Raw genomic sequence first — 10,000 nt, forward strand, 5'->3', positions numbered from 1 at the left:
ATACTGGAGGTTGTAAAGGTAAGAGACATCATATTGCCTACAGACTTACTACCTAGTGACAACTGCCAGGCTGTGTGGGAGTGAATCTTCCACAAGAACCTGCAGAACGAGCACAGAGACCTGAAATGGCAGGCAGCCCACTGGGCACTCCCTGTATGGGCATACAAAAACAGTGCAGGGCAAAGAGGTCCATCAACCTGCATATATATAAAATAAATATTTTTGCAAAAAAAAAAAAAATTCCCACGTATGGCCTGACAAACCCTTGTAGATGAGTGCGTTGGAGTGCTCACTCCAGGCAAACTGGGTGAGGACCTCAGCCTCTCCCCACAATGCAGTGAGGTCTGCAGTCTCCTCCTGGGACCAGTTGGGACCTCAGGAGGTGGTATGTAGCACCAGGGAGGATGCCAGCATGGCTCCCTCGATGGCTCACTGGGCCTCTGCATGGCAGTTCCAGTGCTGGCAGACCTGGACAGGAGCGTGCAGTGCCCAGTGCAGGGGCACAGCATGGGCCTGGCAGCCACATGGCTAAGCAGTGCCAGGCACCAGTGGTGGGGTCTGGGCAGGCTGTTGTGGGTGGGCTGGGGCTAGCTGGAGCAGGAGCAGGTGGCCAGAGGCTGGCTGCACGTGACCTAAGGTGCTAGCAGGCCTGGCAGGCACCTATAGTACCCAGCACAGGGGCACAGCACGAGCCTGGGAGCTGTGCAGTAAGGTAGTGTCAGGGAGTGGCACCAGGGTGCGGGGAGGCTGGTGCAGCTGTCCTGGGGCCTCTGCAGGGGCACATGGTGGCCAGAGGCTGGCTGTGGATGGTCCAGGGCCCAGTGTCCGTGCAGGCTTTTTAGAGCCTGGGCTGGAGCAGGCAAAGAGCTGACCCAGCCCTGGGGCTGGAGAAGCTCCCAGCCCTGGGGCCTTGGGCTGGGCTGCAGCTGGCCCCCTGGTAGTGGGGCTACACGTGTGCTACTGTACAGTAATTAATTGTGAGTAAATTTGCTACTTGTATTTACAAGTAGCAAATTTACTTGTGAGTAGCAATTTACTGTGCAGTAAGCATCTGCATGTGTTGACAGTTATGCTTATTGCACAGTAATTTGCACTACTCTGGGGTAAAGCATCTCGTGTAGATGTGCCCACTGACTTGCAGGACTGGGACCATGTCACATAGTCTAAAACCATTTATTGCCAAACTCAGCCTGTTTCAATAGAATAAATCTAGCTGCACTAGGCTTGGGAGGGAGAGCAATATCATAACTGATAAATATTGGACACCTAAAAAAATGGATTCTCCGTCAGTCCTGCCACCATTGTGTTGAGGTCTGATGTGCCAAAACTCATCAGGGCCAGGGACAAGTGTTGCAGCTGTAGTGAGCAGGATCTCTTCATTCAGAATTAATAAAGAAGCTTTTATCCCCCGAAACTGGTCTGGCATGAGCTACATGTTAAACATTAATTTAAAAATTAAGCAATGGTGGTAGGCATGAATATTTTATAAGGTTGCCTCAAGTAAGGGCAACTAGAAGAACACCTGGACTTGGGGGGCGGGCATTAAACAGTCCTAAGTCCCCTTACTCCCCTCTGCTTGACTCCACCTTTTGTCTCCCACCATAGATATGATCTTCATACCACTCTCAACCTAGTGTAGCCATCTGCAGCTGTTGGTCTCTTTCCCATGTAAGTTCCCTTCTGTGTTTCCCTCCCTGGATCCCCAGAACCCCAAGACTTCTTCCACTTCCTGCTGCCTGTTGTATCAATTGTGTGGGACTGCCAGGAAAAAAAATGATTTTTAAAAAATATTTGTTGCTTTAAAAAACAGACATACAGAGGTTGGTAGTTTAAACATGCTGATTTTACCAGACCAAAATCACCCAGTGTTTTTCAATGAGATTACAGCCTTGTGTGAAAGCTACAGGACAGATCCTTTCCTCCTCTTCCAGTCATCCGACACTCTGAATGGCTAGCTGAGAATTCCCCCAGCATGGGGGAGCTCTCAACTAGCATAAACCAGCATAGTTGACTGTTATGTAGCCCTTCAACTATACAGCGAGAAAGACAAATTTGCATAGTGTTATACATACAATGCACACATAATATATGTACTGACAAGGACATTGGCTCAACTGATTGAAATAAATACCTGTTTAGTGAAAGATGCACAGCTGTCAATATTTCTCACCTCCATATGGAGGAAGTGAAAATTGCAATAGTTAGTAAAACCAGTTTTAATTATACTAGTTAATAGCGAAAGTAAGATTTTGATCAACAGCAGTGTATGTCAATGATGTTTTTGTTATAACAAAGGATATTCTGTACAAGTCTCATAAGGGGATTGAGATATTTTTATATGTAATATATTAAATAAACTGTGCTGTAGAAAAGCCACTTTAAAGTATTGAATGAGATAACTAAGTCTTCTTCATGTAGCATTCTCTTTTTCCCCTTTTTATTAAAAATTCACAAGGCTTTTCATTCCTTATCTCAATAAGGCAATGTTTTTGTCACTACTATTTGTTACACATTTTCATAAACACTTGATGAACTATATGCAAACATTACATTCATGCATTAACAAGGCTGAGGTTTTAATTACACAACACTAAGCCAGAGTTAAGGCTTACAAGGTCAAGTTAATTTTGCTGCCTTTTTTTATGTGGAATCACATAGAGCTGAATCCTATTTCATTTTCACCTGCTGAAGCAAGACTTGTATAGCCTCATAAGAGCAAGTTTTGGTACTTAAATGCACATTTTGGACTCTATGTCTATATGTGTTATTGTGTGAGTGCCTGCTGGAATTAAAATGAAATAGAAGGACAGTACTCTCTAGCTTAATGTCTAGTACACTTAGCTGGGGAAGCAAGGAGCAACAGATCCAGTAGGGGTGTGTGAAATGGGGCTCTATTCAATTCGGATTCGGATTCGGATTTGACCTGAATCGGGGACAGTGATTCAATTAGTTGATTCGGATCACTGTCCCTGATTTGATTTGGCCAAATCTGAATCTGAAGATTCAATGCTGACTCAGAGAATCAGCGATTCTGACTTAGACACAGCTTTAAATGTTTTTTCTACATACCTCGAGGTACCAGGTGTGGTTCATGAACACTGCAATGCTGGGCAGATGGAGTGTCCCATGGGAGCATGGGGGGGGCCCCCTCTGTGCTCGGCAGCAAGCTCAGAAGTGGCCTGGGCCCCCCCACAACTCCTAGCTCAGTAATCAGCCATGGGGGGACCCCGGGTGCCCCCCCAGACCCAGGAGGCACCAGTCGTCAAGCCAGGGGAGTGTGGGGGGCCCCCCAGCATGCTCCTCGGCAGACCCAGAAGTGGACCAGAAGTACTCCCAGTCCACTTCCTGGTCTCTTGCCAAGTGCGCTGGGGATCCCCCCGTGCTTCTGTGGGACACTCCATGTGCCGCAGCATCGCAGCATTCATGAGCTGTCTGGTACCTAGAGGTATGCAGAAAGAACATTTAAAGCTGTGTCTATGTCCAAATAACCAAATCTTTCTGAATCTCTCTGAATTGATTCAGAGGGTTCCGATTCAATTCAGAAAGATTAAAGGGTCCTCTGATTCAGTATGGAGATTCGGCCACTGAATCAGGCTGAATCTTCACCAAATTGAATCAGGGACTGAAGCTATGTGCAGCTCTAGTACCCAGTAAGTTTGAACCTGCATGTTCTACTTTTCATCAGGGTGCATGAATCACCAGACAGCTAGGCATTGTGGAGAATGGTCACCTCCATTTGAAGTTAATCTATTGATGAAACAGATAAACATCACTGGGATAGTTTCTTCCGCATCTCACTGAACCACCTTTGTTCTAGCCAGGCTAGACACTAGACTGAAAGGCCCTCATCTTCCAGCAGTGAGCACCCACTAGTTGTGGTTATTCTGTTACTAAGTTACGTGCATGCCCAGGCAATTCTATTCCATAGAGGCACCTGCAGAGCCAACCTACTGAGCACACTCAGTAGGACAATGTAGGGCTGACGTAACTAATGTGTGCAAATGCCAAAGATTGTACTTTCACAGCTCCGTAAGTACCACTTGGATGCACAAAGGTAAAATTGGATTTAGCTCATAACATTGGAAAACATGCAGCATACTTGTCTGCAGGGGATCATATAAAGTACACAAGGCCTGCCGTGACATACTGAGGGCATTCACCTCCTGTGATGCACTATTCTTCAGAAAAGTAGGTCTTAATCTCTTTATAATTTTGGAAGCATATGTGATGTGATCATGCATTAAAAGACCATTTTGATTGGTTACAGGAAAATAATTCAGAGACCTGGTCACTCTCTGTTTTTATAGTGATATATGGTATTTATTTTGGTTAGGAATGTGATTTTCCTACTAAAATAGAGCTTCACCTATACAATCTCTTAGGGTATGTGCAGATGTTAAATTTAAATTGACTTAACTAGGGTTAAGTTGTTCTAAGTGCTGATCAGTCCAGATGTTTGGGAAGGTTATATTGGGGAGAAAATGGCAGGCCTGATCTAAATTAGTTCACCTAAGGAGGTAAACTAACTTAGATAGGACATGGGTTAGCCTGATCTAGTGAATATCTGCACATGTTCAGAACATAGTGGTGGGGATGGTAAGCCCAGCCATTCACCCTAGCCCTGAAGCTACACTCTTCCTACATCCCTAACCCTGACTTTGCTATTTTTTGCCACCCCCCCACCCCATTCCCAGATGGACACCTCCCCCCTGCAGACCCGCTAGCCCCCTCCCAATTCTGTCTTCCCCTTGGACCTGCCACCCCTACTTCTCCAGACTGGCTAGCTCCCACCCAATCCCACCGCAAGTTACTCAGGTTGGGTTCCCAGTTCCACACCCAGCAGTTGGTGAGAGTCCAGCAGAGGGCAGTGAAAATGGTTAGGGAGCTGGGGCACATGACTTATGAGGAGAGGATGAGGGAATTGGTCTTATTTAGTCTGTAGAAGAGAAGGCTGAGGGGGAGATTTGATAGCAGCCTTCAACTCCCTGAAGGGTGGTTTCAATGGAGCTAGACAGTTCTTAGTGGTGACAGATGACAAAACAAGGATCAATGGTCTCAAGCTGAAGCAAGGGAGGTTTAGGTTGGATATTAGGAAAAAACTTTCTCGATAGGAGGGTGTTGAAGCAATGGAACGGATTACCTAGAGAGGTGGTGGAATCTCCACCCTTGGAGGTTTTTAAGGCCTGGCTCGAGAAAGCCCTAGCTGCAATGATCTAGTTGGGGCTGGTCTTGCTTTGAGCAGAAGGTTGGACTAGATGACTTTCGGAGGTCCCTTCCAACCCCAGTTTCCTATGATTTTATGACTCTAATGTTTGCACGTACCTTTGAAGTCTACAGTAGAATAAGGGTGCCCCCTACCAGTATATCTTGCATCCTTTCCCATACAGGAATGAGTTACACCAGTCTAAATAACTTGAAAAGGCAATACTGGGGGTGTGAATGAATAGGGAGGCTCCCAGGGTTTGTCCAATTCATGGTTCATACAACCAGTTTGATCTTTCTTAAAAATGGTATAGTTTTAATATAACAATAAAATATTAAATAGATATAGGAGAAGGATGCTCAGAACTTGAGGGAGTGATGTGATAGAAGGTAAAACAGCAGCTGCAGTCCAATGAATTGAAGATACATGAGTCTCATAGATTTCTTGGATGCCTGACAGTCTCCCACTTGAGTTATATAAAGGATAGCTTGGGGATGGTTTCCACTTATGAGATAATAACTGTACCCTGGACTACAGTTTTATGTGGAAAAAATAATTTAATCTTTACATTCTTGGCACTACTTGGGTAAGTGCTATTGAACCAGAGGAGAGCCTGCAGGATAGGTACTTAGTGTCTGTGCCATGAAATGGAAGCCTCTGGTGACAGCAATTTGCTATGCCTATTATGTCAGGAACCCAGTGCAAGCCACTCGTTTTGTTAGGAGTCCTATAACAAAAACCTTAGACCAGAATTGCCTATAGATTTATGACCCATCTACCATGATTTATGTTTCTCCCTGGGATTGATATTTCTGCTGCCAGTAAGGCTTATATCCTTACCTCCAGCAGAAATATCCAGGCCTGGCTGGCAGACATACCACTCATCTCGCAAGATACAATTCTCCTACATGACCATGATTCTTTACAACATGTGAGAATCAAGGCTTTGTTTTTAGTAATATCTCTGTAGTTGGGAGAGATGTTAGAATTTAGTGTTACCATATTTCCAGGTCCAAAAAAGAGGACGCCTGTCACCGGGGGGGTTAGATGGGAAGAGGGCAGGGGGAATATGATGGCGGGGGGCAGTGATGCCCTGCCCCTGCCCATTCTTTTGTCTCTCACTGACAAGCCACACGCGCCCTCCCAGCCCTGCTGCTGCCCCTCACTCTGGACCCACTGACCCCACAGCCCTGCCTGTGCCACTCACTCCCAAACAGCAGTACCCTGCCCCTCACCCCTTGCTGGTGTCCCTCACTCCTGACCTGCAGCCCTTTGGCACTGCCAGTGCCCTGCACACCCAACCCGCAGTCACCCATACCGTCACCTGTGTCCCTTAATCCTGGTTGGCAGCCCCTGACCCCCTGCCGGTGCCCGTCACTCCCAACCCGCAGCCCCTGCCCCTCCAGTCCTGCCGATGTCCTGCCCTCTGGACCCACAGTTTCTGCCCCCCAGTCCTGCTGGCAGAGGTGGATTAAGGTGTACTGGGGCCCTGGGCAAGCACAAAATTGGAGGCCCCCTCCCCCCACGGGAGCTGGGCTGCAGCGGGGGGGAGGGGTCCCTTCTCCTTCTAGTGCTGGTGAGTGAGGCTGGGTGGACCCCATTGGGCTGGGGGGCACATGCTCACTTCTTCTTCCTGTTCCCCACCCCCATTACGGCCAAATGTACGCACACACACATAAACACACATAGGCACATACACACAGAGGCATGTGCACTCTAACTCTCTGCACATGGACATAGGCACACATACAGACCCACACACACACCCACACACAGACCCACACACTAAGAACCACACACACAGACCCAGAGAAACCCACACACACAGACAGACACACAGAGCCAGACAGACACAGACACGCAATTTCCCCTCACAAGACCTCCCTCCTCCCCCACTCTCGATCGCATGGAGGCAGCCTCCTCCCCACCGCCCCCCGCCTCCACCCCCCATGAGCCTCCTGCCCCTCGGACCCTGTTACAGTGACCTGCAGGGAGCTGCTGTGGGCCACAGCATGGGGAGGGGTGGCTGTGGGGGGACTAAAATGAAACTTGGGGGGCTCTAGCCCCCAAAACCCACAAGGCGCCTCCACCCACAAAGGCACAGCACAGCACTCCTGGCCCGGCCCAACCCCCCTCTCCCCTCCCCCTCACGCCCGGTGTGGCCCCCTGCCCCACAAACCCTGCACCACCAGCCTGCTCCCCTCCCCCAGGCACAACGCGGCTCTCCTGGCCTGACTCCAGCCCTGCCCCCCTCAAGCCCTACTGGTGGAAGAGGGCCCTCACTTCCAGCTCCCAGGGAAGCAAATGTTAAAGCCACAGTTTTAAACTTGGTGCCAAAAATGGGCTCCGAGTTTAAAACTGAGGCTTTCACTTCCCTGCTGATGAGGATCCTGGGGCCAGGGCCCAGAATGGTAGGGGTTCCTGGGCTCGTGCCCAGCTGGCCCACGCGTTAATCCACATATGCTTGCTGGTGCCCCTCACTCCCAACTGGTGCCCCTCACTTTACAATGTGGCATACACATTAGAATAAAACGGTTACATAAGGAAAATGTCTATGACAGCAAAATTTTGCTTCATACAAACATAACTGTTATTAACAACTTTTCAGCGTGCATCACCCAGGATTAGGATTTTATGGTGACCTTGAGGAATGAGTTGGACACGGAAAAAATAAGAAAAACTGTTTCATATCAGCTATTATTATTATTTAATATTTGTGTTTCAGTAGTTCATGAACCAACTGTACTAGCCACTTTCAACAAGGTAATAAGACTTGACAATCCACAGAGACAAATGATGAGGTGGGGAAATAGGAACAGAGGATATAAAAGCAATTTATTTGAAATGAAATGGAGGACAATAGCTGAGACAGGAAGAAAAGCCAGGTTGTCTAATACATAGTCTGCATATTCTGTTCACTAAACCACTCTGTTTCCCTGCATTACTATTATATCAACTCTCTTTTACTGACAACTCTGTCAACATGTTCAAAGAATTCTAATAGATCAGTGAGACACAATTTTACTTTAATTAAAGTATATGTTACCATACTGTATATTACCAGTACACAGCACTCTAGAATTTCTTGAAAACTATCAAACCTATATGTATTATAGCTATCGGATGCCATATTGTATGGTAATACTATACACAGTGATGATGCGTAGGGGGTGCACGGGAGTGCACGTGCACCCCGTGACAGCCAGTGTTCCGTGCTAAGGCGATGGGCAGGGAGGGGAGGCAAGAGCACTGCTGCCACCCCAGAGAGCACCAGCCATGGAGTGGGGGTGCCAAGAGAAGCGATTCCTACAATCCCCCTGCAGCCAATTGAGCTGACTGTGGGGGAGGGGTTCCCCCATGGCTGATCATGCCTACCCTGAAGTCCCACACTGCTGGCACTTCTGGGTTGGCGTGATCGGCTGCAGTTGGCACGATCATCATGGGGGGACCTCCTCCCCAAGGCAGCATGATCAGCCACAGGGGGACCCCCCCTTCCAGTCACTGACTGGCTACTGGGGGGTCAAGGGCCGCCCCTGACTCAGGAGGCACCAGTTGCCCATGATTATATACCTGGTAATTTTCATCTCAGAAGTTTCTTTCTTTTCTACAACCACCATTTTCATAGTCCAGGGATGGTGAGCAGGAGATAGACTCCTACTGCCAAGTCCTTCACCCCCTGGAGGCTAAGGGTAGACCAAGGTCACCTTCCAGGACAAGGGAGGACTCAAGGATCTCCCATACTGTCCAGCCAGGGGGTTGGACCAAAGTAGTCAATGGCCCCAAGGCCTGCTGCACTAAGGTCCCCTCCCCTCTGGGGCTTTGCAACAGATACAAATCTCTTGCAGCCCCAGTAGAGCCTGCAGAGCTGCCAGCTCCTGCAGGCAACAGAGGCTCACTCACAGCTACCATCCCTGCTCTCCTTGACACAGAGAGTGGTCATTGTGGGAGGCTCCCTCCTGAGAGGGAATGGGGGCACAATCTGCTGCCCTGACCCCTTAGCCTGCCCCCCAGAAGCCCATATCTGGGACATAGCTGAGAGGATCCCAAAGCTCATCCAGCCCACCAACCACTACCCTATGCTTCTTATCCATGTAGGCACAAATGACATAGCCTGGAGCAATCTCAGCCAGGCCATGAGAGGCTACAGGGTCTTGGGAGCAGGGCTTAGGGGGTTGGGGGTGCAGGTGGTGTTTTCCTCAATCCTCCTGGTTTTGGGTTATGGGCTGAGGAGGGAGAGGAGGATCGAGGTAGTTAACCAAAGACTGCAACACTGGTGTCATTGTGAAGGCTTCAGCTTCCATGATCACAGTTCACTCTTTGGTGAGAGAGGCAGTGGTCTGCTGGGAAGAGACGGCCTCCACCTCACTGTGCCTCCACCTCACTGGGGAGGAGGCTCTTCTTAGCCAGACTGGCTGATTTACTCGACCAGGCTTTAAACTAAGCCCTCCAGGGGATGAGAGGATTATCACCATAGCAATCCCACTGGGCAACTTTTGTAAATCCAGCAGGCTAAGGCACTCAAGGGAACCCACCCCTACCCTAGCCCTGGAACGATGTATAGGGAGGACTAGGGCCTCCAATGGGACACTTATGTGCCTGCACACCAATGCCAAGAGCTTGGGGAATAAACAGGAGGAACTGGTCTTCCTGCTAAACAAGTATGACTACAATCTCGTAGGGATAATGGAGACCTGGTGGGACTCCACCTATGACTGGGCCACAGGTATAGACAGCTATACCTTGTACAGGAGAGATCATGTAGACAAAAGGGGCAGGGGTGTAGCTCTCTATGTCAAG

Source organism: Alligator sinensis, unplaced genomic scaffold (assembly GCF_000455745.1).
Source record: "Alligator sinensis unplaced genomic scaffold, ASM45574v1 scaffold27_1, whole genome shotgun sequence".
NCBI classification, from domain to species: domain Eukaryota; kingdom Metazoa; phylum Chordata; order Crocodylia; family Alligatoridae; genus Alligator; species Alligator sinensis.